Raw genomic sequence first — 13,829 nt, 5'->3', positions numbered from 1 at the left:
TAAAAAATTCGGCTCTATATAGGCTACACACTGAAAGCATTGTGAAATAGCCCACAAAAAGTAAGTATTATTTGTGTACATAATCCATACAGCATAGTTATTGCCGATGTTATCCAGCTAATGTTAACATTAACGGGCTAACCAACAATTATTTAAGGACTGGATGATTCTCTGAACATCTGACATTACATAGCGTCGAAATGTCGGGTGATTAGTTAACAGTGGATTGGAAATGACGTGAAAGCAAACAGTTATGTGTCATTTGGCTGGAGAAAATGTGGAAAAACACGAGAAGCCGTAGTCAGGATAGCCGGTCTCAAAGCCGAAATTTGAACCCAAAATCTCACAAATACATGTACTAAGCAGAAGTGCTAATCGCCCCACTCAGTCTAAACTGTGTGAATGGACATGAATTTATTTATTTATCGTCTTGTTAACGAAGCTGTCGTGAGCCGTGGTATCGTAGTCGGTATAGCGACTGCCTACGGGCTGGACGACCGAGGGGTCGGAGTTCGAGTCTCTTAATCTACATCGAGGAATGTGATGAAGCTGACATTGCCATTGGGCATGCGCAGTCAGGCTGCGTGGCGTATAGAAGCGGAGCTCAGCTCGTGCCGGCACATACGTAGTGGTACGAAGTGTAGTAGTGCCTTGTCTTGCAGACGCTCTGAGTGTGCACAGAAGCCACTGTAACAAGCGCAGTGATTTTCCTACAGCAACCCAACAGTGTGAGTAAGGACATGACGCTTTATAACAGACTTTCACGGCGATGAGTGTTCAGGTTGTGGTCCTGGGTTGCGACACCGTTTAGTCTTACAGGTAGATACTAACATGTTTGAATAATATGCTGCCATCTTTCAAGACAAGGGTGAAGACATGATCAAATTTTGAAGGAAGGTTGACAAGAAATATTGTGTCAGAGCACATGGTGACACAGCCCTGAATACCACAGTCTGAATACCCGGTTTTATTTTGTACCCTAAGTTATATATTTAGTATACAAATATATTTAGAATGTAGTTATGTTTGTTCAATTAGAATGGTCCGTGTTGGCAGTAAGCCTAATTAAGAAATCTCAAATTTAGGGTCATCCATGTTGCTGCAACCTTAACAGTAACGAGACTGGTTTCGTTAGTCAGGTTATAATAGTCCATATGTTCCATTCCTTTCTATAACTCAGAGTAAGATCGTCCGTGTGTCGTTAGTTGAATGGGGAAGACTGGGGTTGGTTGTTAATTTTTGTGTGACTCTTTTGTTATGCGAGCATCGTGTGTATGGAAATAATAGCCGTGCAGACTGTTAGTGACAGTTTTGGTCTTTAAAGTAATATTTTTCATATTATCCTTGTCTTTGATTTTTTTTTTAGAAATATTTGCAATTTTTGTGACTAAGCATAAAATAACAACAACGTGCTCCAGTACAGAATACGTTGTTACATTACTGTCTTACAGCAATGAAAGTACTTCTTTAAGTTCTATTATATTTTATTTGATTGGTGTAAAGTGTCTGGTGTGATTACAGTTGTCGTAATTCAGTTAAAAATATATGCTTCATCTAATATAAGTTGGATAAAGAATACAAATGGAGATTCAAATTTTATGATTATCTATTAAGGATATATAATATAGTTTCCTGTTAGAGAGATTGAATGGAATAGTATGGATTGGAGTGATCTGGCTCAGGAAAGGGACCAGTGGAAGGCTCTTGTGAACACGGTAATGAACCTTCGGGTTCCGTAAAATTCGGGGAAATTCTTGAGTAGCTGCATAATTGATGGCTTCTCAAGAAGGGCTCAGCCCCATGAGTGAGTGATATAATATTTTCCGAAGTGATTACAACTGCCGCAGCGCGTTAGTGATATCGTCACTATCGTCAGAGTTTCAGTTGCTGCAAGAAAGAAAGATGGCACCTTTGCGCCGAAACATGAAGTGCAGGAGTGAAGAGTGAAGTGGATGAGTGTATGCACTGTAAGACGGCTGGAATAAATCATGCACAAGAAAGAATTCGCTTAATCAGTCGCAAAGTTCGCGGGCCCACTTTTTACATATAATGGCCTGGAACTACTTTGTAGGGGTTCTGAATAATGAGTAAGATCTCACACATTCAGTATAAAGGGATTCATCTTCCTCTTCAGAGGAGTCAAGTCTTCGAACAGTCTTTTTTTTTTGTTAAGTTTTTCTCTTGTCTCTTTAAGTCTCTTCTCTTGACTGTCACTGAAAAAAATCTGTTACATTTTTCCGGCTTACCCCTTGCTTTTAGTGCAGCCTTTAACGGAGTATCAGTCAAAATAATACTTACCCTTTTGCTACCTGAAACCCTCTCCCAACTTTTCTGCTTTAGGGAAAGGGCCTCATCTCAACAGGGCTTAACGTAGTTCAGAATGCTTCTGAAGATGAATGGCCTGTGTTTAAGCCTGATGAGACCGCTTGTGTGGTCTAGTGGTCAGAGTTCTTGGCTACAGATCCAGAGGTCGGGGTTCGATTCCCGGCGCTACCAGATTTTCGGAGAAGTAGTGGATCTCGAACAGAGTCCACTCAGCGTCGTGGGGATAAGAGCTATTTCAAGTAAATAGCAGTTCCGGTCTATAAAACCGAAATTAACGGCCGTGGGGATTCGTTTTCGTGACCACGCGATACCCTCTATCCGCTAAAGTTGGCACTAACTGCGCCGACAAGCGGCGGTCGCTCGGTCGGTATAGTTCGCTTGAAGGCTGACTGCTACCATTAAAATTCGAGTCCTAAGTAGAAGAATCTGGAAACCCAGAATTTTCAAGGTCTTTATTATCTTGACGAGGACCAGTTTTTTATTGCTAGTGGGGTGGGACTAAGTGTCTTGTACTGCGGCCACTTCTGGCATATTATACCAGCCCCAGATGATAGGTGAGGGTGATTGTGGAACAATTGGTGGAATGAAGATTGACAGGGGAAACCTAAGTACTCGGAGAAAACCTGCTCCAGCGCCACTTTGTCCACCACAAATCCCACTTGACCAGACCTGGGATCGAACCCGGGCCGCCGCGGTGGGAAGCCAGCGACTAACCGCTTGAGCTATGGCGCGGCCCTACGACGAGGACGGTTAGTCCCAGCAGAAGGCGAGACATCGGCAGTAAACACATCTATGTTAAGAGGCCATATTACTTTTACCAGAAATCCGGACTTAATGCTTGTTAGTGTGAGTTCGTCTGACAACGACTATGGCTCACTATGGATAGAATGTCATAAATTGTCACAGTTTTCCAGAATGGCTTCTTAACCACGCGTCAGACGCGCTGTTCGTATACATAATTCAAATATCCATAAGTGGACCTGTATAAGTGTTTCAGCTTATTAGTTGTATGAGCTGGGAAAGACAATAACACTACCCCATTTTCCTTGGAAAAGTGAACTTCTGATGATTGTCTAATAGACGTTAAATTGGTTTATCTTTCACAACCATAACATGCCTTTTGAAATATTCTGTGAACAATAAGGAATCACTTCCTGTCAGCCACCCTGAATTATGATTATTGCGTTGCTATCACCAAAATATAAACAATTTTCAATGTGCTTGTAAGCGGCCTGTCGATCACAATGGCCTTGCGGTCTAAAGGGCCCATACACTTACGAGTCTGGCTCTCGAATCCGACTCGGCTCGGGTTTCAATGAGCCAAACTAGTCCTTGTGTGGGTTGCAAAGTTGGGAGTCAGCTCATGCGTTTGTGGTGAAATTAATCCGAGCCCGACTCCCGAGTCAAGCTCGCCGAGCCGGACTCGCGAGCCAGACTCCTACGTGTATGGGTCCCTTAAGGCATGAACTGTCTTCGCTCACTCGAATGCTTGGATCGTGGGTTCGAATCCCACGCAAAACATGGATGTGTGTGTGCGTTTATTCCGTGTTTGTGTTCTTCTGTATATAGTTTGAGACCTTACGACGGGCTGATCCCCCGTCCAAGGAGTTCTACCGATTGTGTGTAGGATTACGAAACTGAGAAGCGGCCAAGGCCCAGCAAAGGGCTGTAGAGCCGTAGATAGATGGATTGTAACAGGTCTGACTCTAAGGAATGGGTCACACGAGACTGTGAATGTAGAGGTAGGCCTTAAGCAGATTTGGTATGCTCAGACTTATTTATGCTAATGAAGTACAGAGATAAGTATGATTCCCTTTTCAGTATAGCTCACACAGTCTTTCGTTATTGAAGGGAAAAGAGTACTAATTAAATTCCATCAATTAATTCGGGCCGTGAGCTCCTACCTCAAGGGTTTAAATCTGATCAGATTCATTCTCATTTCTAAAAGGAACTATATAATTTTTCGCTTGTAATTTACTTCAATTCCAGTCTTAAAGTGTTTTGAAAAATCTCTATAGCGCCATAAAATTCAGTCACTACTTATCAGATGATTTTCTTAGATTGAAAGCTTTAACCAGAACTTCTTCTGCCTTCTCCACATAATCGTAATTTTCTTTAGGCGTGGTACATCTTTTTCGTCTTCCTCTTCGGATCCATCATAAGAAACTCTTTGCCTCTGCCGGGAATCGAAGGGCGATTCTCTGATCGACCAACCTGTATTATAACATTAGCCACCTAACCAGTTAGAATAGTTGCTATTATATCTAGGTAGTGAATACGATTAACGTTTAGCAAAATTAATCCTTTTTTATATAAGTCCAGTACACGATCTAATGAGTAGCATTACACCAGGTTCTGGATTTGTGTTGTGGAGGCTCATTATTGAAACGTCTGCCGTGTTACCAGCTATGCTAATTGAGAATATCTGTGAGTTTTCTGACTTTGTTTAGGCAAGCTAAGTCTTAATCTAGTCTACGGTCGTCTCCCTCACAATCTTCACCCACCTCGCTCATGATAGCATCCCTGTCTCATTCAAAGTTATAAGTAAAGTAAAGTAAAGTAAAGCTATCCCTGTAACAGGCCGTGAAGGCCCATAGGGTTGTGAGACGTTGAGGTCCCACATTATCTAGACAATCGGCTCATAGATGGCGGTAAGGCTGTCAGCTCTACGCGCTGGCCGCCCTTTACCCCCAGGAATATTCCTGGTACTCATTTTTGTTAGAGGCCGAGTCGACCCCAAGGCCATAGTGCGGTTGGAAGGATTAGGTCATTTGAAAAAATATCCGATGACCTCATCGGGACTTGAACCCGCGACCTTCCGGCTTGTGGCATAGTGCCTCAAGTAACTACGCTACCGCGTGCTCCCATTCAAAGTTTTCAAAATTAAAACAACTTTGTTAAATGGAAATGTTCACATCTCCATTCTCCATAACAAAGCACAAAGTTCTCTCACTTTTACGGGAGAATATAAATTTCATGTGTCTGATAATGAAGTGCTCGGGAAAATATTTGAACCTTTGAAAGATGAAGTAAATGAGCAGTTTGGGATTCTGCATAACAAGGAACTTCGTGATTTTCACAGTTCACCTATTGTTAGTGTAGTGGAGGATTGAATTGTATTTAGAGCAGTGATTCTCAAACTTTCTGAGTCTGCAAACTCCATGTAGTCGCCCGCCGACGTACATCTGCCACGACTCTCGCTCGAGCTTGAGTTCTTTATCTCAGGATACGGGTGCTTCGGAGATTGGAGTGGAACACACTTCAGGGTTAATAAATCAGGGATCTCCAGAGCACACCGTGTATTGAAGTCCTAATTTAAAATTTCACACAGGGATTAATCTTTATTTTATTCCTCCAAGGTTGCCGCTCCGTCACATTTAACCTTTGTACACCAATTTGCCCCGAGCTCACTGACCATACACGCCACTCCCCAGCTACCCTCCTGTAACTCCCTTTTCAACTGTCCACCTCCGCTCCGTGTAAACCAGTGCCCTCGCTTTACAAGTTCCCCAGTGGGCATAAAACAAAACAAAATAGCAAGAGAAAGCGAAGGGTCGAGCCCGACATCTCCTACATTCGTATTTTTCGAGATGCTCATAAACCTTTGTAGGTCTTCAAGGCACACGAGCAGGGAACCCAAGACCCCTCCTGGCCGGTCTCGCACAAGGTCAGTTCATGGGGACACTAGGAGCAAACTGGCGACGTTAGGGACAAGCTTAAGGAGGACAATAGCTGAATTACAACTAGACGGTCCCGGGATGGTATCTCGCTGGAGGAGCGTGTCTCATGGTGTGAAACAATGCATAAGTTGTTCATTTCCTTAATTAAATAATTTTGGCGAGGGACGTATGGGTACATCCCAGCAACACAGTGCAAACTCAAGGACGCTTACCCCTCCTTATTTAAATTATCTACATATAAACTTAAAGGAGATACAAATAAAATAATGTAGTTAAATTATTTTGACATTTTACAGTGTTTATAAAATATTTAATACCTCTTACATTGTGCGTATTTTGTTACTTCAGTTGTTTAATGACAAAAGTAATGTGTTTTTTTTTTTTTTTTGTGAAGACACTAACCGTGTTGTTTCCAGTTTTATCGCAGGAAGTTTTAATGCCATGCCATCTTTCGACTTCCGTCTTTTTCATCTTATACGATTTCACTACGGGAAATCCTGCCTCTCAGAAAAAGGCCGTGGTAAAAGGCATCAGCTGTCTTATGGTTTGTTTCCCTGAATGAGGAATTGCATTATGTTAAATATTGTAAAGTATTAAAAATATTCGACATACTATTTTCCTCCTAACACATAATAGGAAGAAAAAATAAATTCGCGGACCCCTTGGTCAGGTCTTGCGGACTCATACGGATCAGTTGACCGCACTAGGAGTACCACTGACTGTTGGGCAGACAAACCATACAAAATTTTATTCGGGCAACTTCTCTTGTTAATCAACCCCTTACAACTCCTAGAAAGAGAGGGTAAGATGACAATATGGGTCTTAAAGAATTGGTGGTGAGGTTGGGAGTTCATACTAGAGTTAATGAAGAAAGCTGACAATATTTGTCTGCACGCTCCGACAAGAGCAGGACTTCGAACTGCTGGCCTGTATAGTTTGCATTTTGTATATTTTATTACAGTGTCTGAATGTCTCAACAAAAGGAGATTTTAACCGTGTTTCTAACTCCACAGACTGAGGGCGTGGAAAAGAAGACCCACGCAGTCAGGATGTAGGCTATAGCTTCAGGTGCTAAGCCATCCTTTTTCCGTTTACCACCTACACACAAAGTGCTATAGGACCTTATAGACGCGGTAGTGATTACATAAATCCCTGCTTCTGGTGGTAATCCGGACCATCAGCCGACGGCCAGTCGACTCATTGAGCTACCCCGCCTCAAGACACCCAACGTACTTTCCTCATATAAGATTGACCTCGACCATGTTACCTTGGAAATGTATTCGACTGTTGCTCGGCCGACTACTGTGGTCGCTGATTATACGAGGTAGGACATTTACGCGATGTCTAGTCATTGGGCCCCCTAGTGTGCGTACCTTTATGTTCTTCAAAATACAGCCCATGCAGTTTCATCTAAGACGATGGTCTCCAGAAAATATTGAAATTTAATCGAAATCGCAAGAACATTTTCATCTGAGAGCCCGTATTTTACTGCCCTGCACCAGGCATGGCACTCTCATGATATTACAGAATTTTACTGTCCCAAAGTTCTCTTTATTGCTCCACTCACATGTTCTGACTTTTAAAGTTTATTGTTATGTTCTTGAGCATTTAATATTGATCTTTCACACTCTGAGTTTTCAGTTTTGAAACTTGTTCTATTATTTCCTTATTTATTATATTTCGACCTCAACACGTACTTCATTTAAAAGCCATAGTTTTTGATTTTGCAATGGAAATTTTAAGTTGTCTCTCATCCCTACTTTTTCCAATAACTGATCTGTCCTTCGGAGTCCATCTTTTCAATCATAAATTATAACATGGTCGTCTGCGAAAAGTATATGATCTAAAAGCTTGTGACTATGGTACAATAATACAAATACTGGTATTAGGTTTCTGGGCATTATTCATCGTCCTGTTTTTTTATCTAAAACACCGTCCTGTTTATATTTAAAAACATAACGTTTCGGAGGCTGGATTCTGTCTCCATCTTCAGGCAAAAACCTACTCACTTTGGCCTAATCGACAGAATAGTCCATATCTCCGGGCCTCTAGCTTTATCGGTTAAACCAAACTGAAAAGATTTTATCTGGTAACGGAAACAGAATCCAGTCTCCGAAACGTTGTGTTCTTAAATAAAATCAAGACGGTGTTTCAGATAAAAACAGGACGATGGACAGTGTTCAGAAACGTAATATCTGTATGATGTTGCTTAATTTAAAATTATCTTTCATACTTTTTTTGCCGTTCCTTAAGCAAACATTGTAGGTTACAACGTGCATCCCAGGTTAGCGTCCTGATTTACTTCGATTTTCTCTGCTATTTTAGCTTCCGTAATCAGTCGCGTTTAGCAGCTCTTAACAGTTAAGCTTGGAATTCTTTGATCTTCATTATTCTCCAAGGTTTGCTACTTGATATGCAGTAAAATGCTTTTCATCGCCCACAAATAGTATATGCGTTTCTAGATGGTATTCTGTTCTTTTCTGTATTTTTTCTCTCGCTCCCACGTTGGACCATAGGGCACATTTCCCAGTTTCATTGATAATTTTTACAGACGGTAGGACTCCTTGGACGGGTGATCAGCTCGTCGGAAGGCCTCCACCTAAACACAGGACAAAAAAAAACACAGAATAAACCCATACTCACACCAAACATCCATGCTTTGTGTGGGATTCGAACTCACGAGCCCGGTTTCCGAGCGAGCGAAGACAGTACATGACTCAGACCGCTTGGCTACCGTGACCGGCTTTTCTGCTTTATAATGAACACCCCATCCATACATGATCTTCCCTTATAGAATCCGTTTTGGGGCTCCAATGACAGTGTCTCTGCTATGGCATTTGTTTTCGAGTTAGAGTCTTTGCATACATTTTATACAGTTCGTTAAGGAGGCTTCTGTCTCGACAATTCGTACAAACAGCTCAATATCTTTTCCTGGAGAGTAGCATAAGGAAGGAAATTCTCCGTTCTTCGGGTGTACAATTATGTATCCAGCATTAGTTTATAAATTTTTGGACTCTTAATTGTAACTCCGATGAAGCATATTTACGCAGCTCCATATAGAGATTGTAAATCCGTGGCGTTTCTTTGCTACTCTCCATTCCTTTCTTTGTGATTGTAACCAATAAGAATTGCAGCTTTGGAATTCAGAACAGGGAACTTGTTAACAAACGCGAGACACTAGATGGATGTTTCAGCTGCTGTTACTATCCACAGGGGTTCGGTTGAAAGGGACTCCATTAATGGTCTGCCGTTAATTCAATCTGCAGAATGGCCTCTTTCTATGCACTGTATTAACTAACTCCTTCACAAGCACAAAGAGTGCACGTACGCAGAATACGTTAACACCGCCGAGAATACTGGATTACAGGAACTAACATTTAAAGTATATTAGAGCCACTGTAGATCCTACACATTGCTCCAACTTTCTTTCTCGCTTTCTTTTTCCTCTATTTTTCTCTCCTTTGTTCTTTCTGTTTCAATTCTGTCATTCTATTTCTCTTTCATTTTCTTCATTCCATATTTCCTCTACTTAGTTTCTCTGTCTTTTCGTTTTTTTATTTTGTTTATTTTACTCTTCCGGGTTTTTTTTATCTTTTTTTCCTAATTTATTGCCTTCTTTATTTTCCTCCCATTTATTTCGTCTCGTTTTCATTATTATTTTGTTTTTCGTATTTTCTGAATATACAGTATGTGTAAGAAGTCGTTCATGGATTCTGAGAGTTATAATTTCTGAACAATTTTACGTACAGCAAACCCTTACCAACCGCAGTTCTCAAATATTCACGGTGTTTAATATACAGGGTTAGCCTAAAGAAAAATACAGTTTAAATAACTCCTGTTCGTGAAACTTATACGCGCAGCTCCGNAATCAACGTTCCTCATTAGTGGCACGGTGAACAAACACAGCGTTCGTATACGGAGAACTGAAAACCCGAGAGCCGTAGTAGAGCATGTGAGGGATTCACCTAAAGTGAACGTGTAGAACACTTGTAATTTATCCATGTAAACGTCAGGGCGTACTTTTCAAACCATGTAAGTATCTCGGACATGCTATTAAAACACTTCTTCCTGTAAAACTTTGAAAGTGTCTATTTCTTTTAGGCTAACCCTGTATATTTATTTCTGCCTACTGAAATATCTAGTGCTATATATTCGCCGCTGTCTTTCGTTTTTTTTCCTTGGCACTACAGCCCCAGTGGGCCTAGGCCTACCTCCATGAACTTCTCCGTTCACTTCGGTTTTTCTAGATCTTAGACATATGGTAGGACTCCTTGGGCGGGAGATCAGCTCGTCGCAAGGCCTGTATCTGTACACAAACACAGAAAAACGCACGCAAACATCCATGCCCTGAGTGGGATTCTAGCCCACGATGCCGGCTTTCGAGCGAACGAAAACAGCACATGCCTTAGACCGCTCGGCTACCGTGACCGGCCTTTCGTGTTTTAGTGCAAAGATATCCACATTTCTGGGAATGGGGCTGCAATGCAATCTGAATCCAGTTTTCTTTTTACATCACAGATTATTAGTGAGGTGTATGTTTTTGTGGCGTAATTTTGTTCAGTCGATGTTACATTAAAGCTTCTTTCTTTGTACATAAGTAGGTATAGTGTAATTCTGCATTCCATTATCTCAATTTACAGGCAATTTTTTTTAAATTATCCATGTATATTTAATCTGAATAATCTGTTTATCTGAAAATTTATAATCATTCTTAAAATATACTACGTGTTACAAAACAAGTTAAGTAATATAACTGGATACACGAAGTGTGAAACGCAATAAGCTCCGTAGTTTATCCATTCATAATATCCGTGCTTTCATGGTTCCACGGTGACATAATTTCACAAGAACAGGTTGATGTTTGGGTGTGCTGTGAGATACTGGGCTGTATTTTAGGTATGCCATGGAAAAGTCTGAAAATCGATGGATTAAGCTACACGGAAAAGAATTGCCACGCTTGATTAAACTCGGTGTTTTTCTACCCTTGATCCGTTTTGAAGGAAGTGATAAAAATAGGAGAAAACAATTAGATCCAAGGAAACTCTATTCCCAGTTGTCTTAGTTTAAAAGCCGAAGTTACAAGATTCCCTTTAATTGAATATCCGCCCTGCATTGAAAAGCCTTACACAAAGTTATGAACATGACAACTTATATTCGGAGTACTTTCTTTATTGCTAGTGGGGTGGGACTAAGTCCCTTGTACTGCAGCCACTTCTGGCCTCTTGTACCAGCTCCAGATGATAAGTGAGGGTGATTGTGGAGTAATTGGTGGAATGAAGATTGGCAGGGGAAACCGAAGTACTCGGAGAAAACCTGCCCCAGCGCCACTTTGTCCACCACAAATACCACTTGACCAGACACCGGGATCGAACCCGGACCTCCGCGGTGGAAAGCCAGCAACTAACAGCTTGAGCTATGGCGCGGCCTTCGGAGTGCTTAGTTCGAATACACTTTCTGTTATGGTTAATCTAATGATTTTTCCATGGTTTCTTTATTCATCCAGGCAAATGTCGAGGTATCACCACGAAACCATCTACTCGCCAGTTATGCGCGAGGATTATAAAATGGTAGGATACCAGATATATCCTACTTGTAGAGACGTATGAAGCCGGTCACGGTAGCCGAGCGGTCTAAGGCATGTACTGTCTTCGCTCGCTTGGAAACCGGGATCGTGGCTTCGAATTCCACTCACGGCATGGATGTTTAGTTTGTGTGTGTGAGTTTTTCTGTGTTTGTGTACAGGTAGAGGCCTTGCGACGAGCTGATCACCCGGCAAAGAAGTCCTACCGAACGTGTAAGATCTAGAAAAACCGAAGTGAACGGAGAAGTTCATGGAGATAGGCCTAGGCACACTGGGGCTGTAGTGCCAAGAAAAAAAGAGACGTATGAAAATTATATCGTGGCTCCGTCAAACTATTTCTGGGGTAAGGGACATAAGATGTGTCATGTGGTGTGCCGCCGAATGCTAGACTGTGTGTTATTATGCCGCCACGAGGAAACATTTCAGGAATACTATTTCATCGTGATAGATACGCTCGGATATTAGTGCGCAGTCTTAAGAAATCCTTCACGTATTCGTGCTGAAATCGGTGCTATGAAAGCAGAGTACGTACTGCAGAAATATTCCCATAGAAACTATGTATGAGTTTAGATTTGAAAATGAGCATTGGTGCCTGCAGCATCATCATCTCATTCATTTTCATGTTTTTGTTGCGTTCGCAACGAAAATTATATAAAAAAAGTGCCCATGATCTTCGACGTCTCCCTCTCTCTCGCTTCGTCCGCGTGTAATAGGTCGAGAACCGCTAATGAACTTTAATTAAATATGACATTGGAAAGTGTTTCGTAAAATTTGTGAATACGCTCACATTTTTATTAAAGTCGGACAATTTCCGTGGAGACTTAACACTCATTCTGCGCGTATCGCGCTACATAATTATCTTAGCACAAAATGTTTCGGGAGCCGGGATAGGGTACCCGGTATAGCGACTGGCTATGGACTGGACCACTGAGGGGTCGGAGTTGAAATCCCAGTAGGGTCAAGAATTTTCTCCTCTCCAAATCGTCAAGACTGGCTCTGGGGTCCACCCAACCTCCTATCCAATGGGTACCGGGGATATTAGTATCGTGGTATTAGTCCGCAAGCAGACTATACCGACCGAGCGATCGCCGCTTGTCGGCGAAGTTAGTGCCAACTTTAGCGGAAGAAAGTGTCGCGTGGTCAGCACAACGAATGCCCACGGCCGTTAATCTCGGTTTTCTAGAGCAGAGTCGCTATTCCCTTGAAATAGCTCCTCAATTATCCTCACGAGGCTGAGTGGACCCCGTTCCAGACTCACTACTTCTCAGAAAATCTGGTAGCGCCTGGAATCGAACCCGGATCTCTGGATCTGTAGCCAGGAACTCTGACCACCAGACCACATAGGCGGTCCGTTAAGATAATCGTATCTTTCGTACGGGATTTCTTTTTACTTCATTTTATAATTGTATAGGATTGCCTCGTATTTTAATCTTGTAATGTATACGGACGGAGTAGAAGAACGGCAGAGTTATTTATGTACTATTTTTATTGTTTGCACACTGTTGCATGTATTTCAATTAAAAAGGCATTGAAGCCTTAAATAAGTTCAACCGTCAAACGCAACAGTCTTTATATTGATTAATTTAAAATCAACACTAGATATTTCTACCCTTAAAAGGTCATCTTCAGATGGTCGTCAAATTTTTTTCTTATTTATTTACTCGTGGAGCTGAGCCCTTCTGGAGGAGCCGCCAATTCTGCAGGTACTCAAGAATTTCCCAGCATTTTATGGAACCGAAGGTTCATTACCTTGTTCACAAGAACTCTCCACTGGTCCCTATCCTGAGCCAGACCAATCTAACCCATACCATCCCATCCTATCTTTCTAAGATCCATTTTAATATTGCCCACCCACCTACGCCTTGGTCTTCCCAGTGGTCTCTTTCCTTCTGACATGCCCACCAATATCCTATAAGCATTCCTCGTCTCCCCCATTCGTGCTACATGCCCTGTTCACCTCATCCTCCTTGACTGGATCATTCTAATTTTACTTGGAGACGAGTACAAGTTGTGAAGCTCCTCATTATATAAATTTATATATATGTATAAATTATATATTTACATACGTAAAGTAATATATGATATATAATGGATAATCAATAATGTGCAATCATACATTATGTGTAGTTCTTACTAATATTAATTGCATTAAGAATGACAAGTTCACCATTAAAAATTAAATCTTAAAATTTAAATTAATTAAGGACGAGATTAGTTTATGAAATTGATTTTGATTCTTAACA

The 13,829-nt window shown here is 41.5% G+C and overlaps 1 protein-coding gene across 1 annotated transcript in view; it reads left to right on the top strand.

Moving 5' to 3' along the window:
* The first annotated feature begins 639 nt into the window (after positions 1–639).
* LOC111870368 (ras-related protein Rap-2b) overlaps positions 640–13,829 on the top strand; it is a 70,816-nt gene continuing 57,626 nt past the window's right edge. Inside the window, exon 1 of the mRNA XM_023862598.2 lies at positions 640–728. The gene's annotated coding sequence lies outside the window, so the exon portion shown is untranslated. The remainder of the gene's footprint in view (positions 729–13,829) is intronic.

The sequence above is a fragment of the Cryptotermes secundus genome, unplaced genomic scaffold (genome assembly GCF_002891405.2).
Source record: "Cryptotermes secundus unplaced genomic scaffold, Csec_1.0 scaffold681, whole genome shotgun sequence".
NCBI lineage: Eukaryota > Metazoa > Arthropoda > Insecta > Blattodea > Kalotermitidae > Cryptotermes > Cryptotermes secundus.
This window is presented reverse-complemented; position numbering and strand designations above follow the sequence as displayed.